The 2,291-nt window shown below is 55.1% G+C and overlaps 1 pseudogene; it reads right to left on the bottom strand.

The window, feature by feature from the left end:
• Positions 1-613: 613 nt before the first annotated feature.
• LOC103092997 (DNA ligase 1-like) lies at positions 614-2,061 on the bottom strand (annotated as a pseudogene).
• Between the last annotated feature and the right edge of the window lie 230 nt (positions 2,062-2,291).

Here is a 2,291-nt window from a genome sequence, read left to right as displayed (position 1 = left end):
AAAGGGTGATAAAAGACTATCTGCCCTTTGATCCAGCCATAGCAGAGCTGGGTTTGTACCCCAAAGAGATAATAAGGAAAAAGACTTGTTCAAGAATATTCATAGCTGCGCTCTTTGTGGTGGCCAAAAATTGGAAAATGAGGGGATGCCCTTCAATTGGGGAATGGTTGAATAAATTGTGGTATATGTTGGTAATGGAATACTATAAAGTGGAGGAATTCCATGGAGACTGGATCAACCTCCAGGAAGTGATTCAGAGCGAAAGGAGCAGAGCCAGGAGAACATTGTACACAGAGATGGATACACTGTGGTACAATCCAATGTAATGGACTTCTCCATTAGTGTCAATGCAATGTCCCAGAACAATCTGTAGGGATCTAGGAGAAAAAACACTATCCACAAGCAGAGGACAAACTGTGGGAGTAAAAACACCAAGGAAAAGCAAATACCAACAACATGGAAATGGGTTCTAATCAAGAACACATGTGATACCCAGTGGAATCCCCCGTTGGCTATGGGGGGGGGGGGAGGAAAAGAAATGATCTTTGTCTCCAATGAATAATGTTTTGAAATGACCAAATAAAATATTAAAAAAAAAAAAAAAGCTCCCCCATCACCAAAAGGTCGGCCTCAGGAGGAGCGCCTGGTCCTCCAGCCACGCTTTCCTGGCTTCTGCCGACCTGCCTTCTCCCCCCCTCCTCACGGCTGGAGGTAGTCTTGGCCCCTGGGGGGGAGGAGGAGGAGAATGGGGAGGGGGAGGGGGAGGGTTGAGGCTCAGGGCCTGGGCAAGTGTGGCCAGGACCGACTGCTCCGCGACCCAGACGAAGCCGCTGGCTCAGGGCTCTGGTGATGAAGCAGGCTTCGGAGTGGCGACAGTCTACAAACAAACCCTTGATGATCTCGATCTTCTTGGATGTAGAGGCTCTGCCCCTCAGAGGGGCGATGTCCAGCATCTTGCTCAGGAAGCCGGCAGCCCTGAGGGGGGGCAGAGGCAGCATGGTGCGCTGCGTACTGCGACTGGCCTCCACGTCGCCCTTCTCCTCTTCCTCAGCCCGGATGGTTTCCAGCTGTCGGCCTGCCTGGGCCACGGCCTTGAGGAGCACGCCGTCCCCCACCCCAAGCTCCAGGCCCTCCTGGGGGGGTGGGTCCCCAGCCAGTTGAGGCTCAGGTAGAGGACGGAGATCAGGTCTGCGGGCATCAGTGCGGCCACCCAGTGCAGCAGGTTGCTCAGCGTCTCGACCATCTGAAGCCGGGCAGAGACTTCCTCGATTTTCTCAAATGTTCTGGCGAGGAGGAGATAGGGAACCCATTGGCTTGGCTTCTAGCTTCAGTCCTCATCAGGGTGGTAGCTGCTCTTGGAAGGGTCGTAGGTGGCCAGGTCGGTGGGCTTCGTGGCTGTCTCCTCTGCCACCTTCTCAGCCTCCGCCTCCTTCAGGGGCTGCTTTGCTGTGGCTGGCTTCTGGGGGGTAAAAGAGCTGCTGAAGGCCTTGGGTGCCAGGCCTCTCTGGGCCTTCCCTCCGGTGTCCTCTGGCTCTGTGGCCTCCCCTGAGCCCTCTTGGAGAGGCTGGGCTCCTCCCTCCGGCTCAGCCTTCAAGGTTGGCCATTCCTGCCTAGTCACTGGCGCCCTCTCGCCTCCCTCCTTCTTAAGCCTCTTTGGCTCCCCATCTTTCTGGCTATTAGATGTCTCTTGGAGCTTTCGTTCCTGTATCTGTTTCCTAGCTGTCTGGTGTTTTGGGATCCCAGTGTGGGAGACTCCACTGGGCGAGGAGTCGGAGGGGCAGGAGGGGCCATAGTCAGGAGAGGCAGTCGGGGACTGACTCCTGCTTGTGGGGGAGCCACCTCCTCATCGTCCTCCTCACCCTCACTTCCCAGGGCTTGGGACACCTTCCGTGCCGGCCGCTTCACCGGAGACTTGTTTTCGGGGCTCCCAGCTGCCGTGTTCCTGACCTTCAGGGCGGCCTTGGGGTCTGGCTCTCTCTCCCTGCTACCTTTGGAGGTCTCTGGCTTTTCTTCCTTTTGCCCGCTCAAGGGCTGGAAGAAGGACTTGATGGATCGCTGCATGGTAGCTCCTGAGCTCTCCCGGGGGAATTTCCTGGGCTCTCCCTCTGTCTGCTTAAGGCTACCTAGACTCCGGTCTGGCCCGGCTTTCAGCTAGCAGGGCTATGGCCGCCACCGCCTCCTCCAGCCCCACTTCACAACTCAACTTTCAAACGTAGAGAAGCCTTTTTTTTTAAACAGTTACATTTATTCTTTTTTGATAAATGAGTTTTTTTAATTTAAATTAAACAGAA

Source organism: Monodelphis domestica, chromosome 3 (assembly GCF_027887165.1).
Source record: "Monodelphis domestica isolate mMonDom1 chromosome 3, mMonDom1.pri, whole genome shotgun sequence".
NCBI lineage: Eukaryota > Metazoa > Chordata > Mammalia > Didelphimorphia > Didelphidae > Monodelphis > Monodelphis domestica.
Note: the sequence above shows the minus strand (reverse complement) of the source record. Positions and strands in the feature narration are given on the sequence as shown.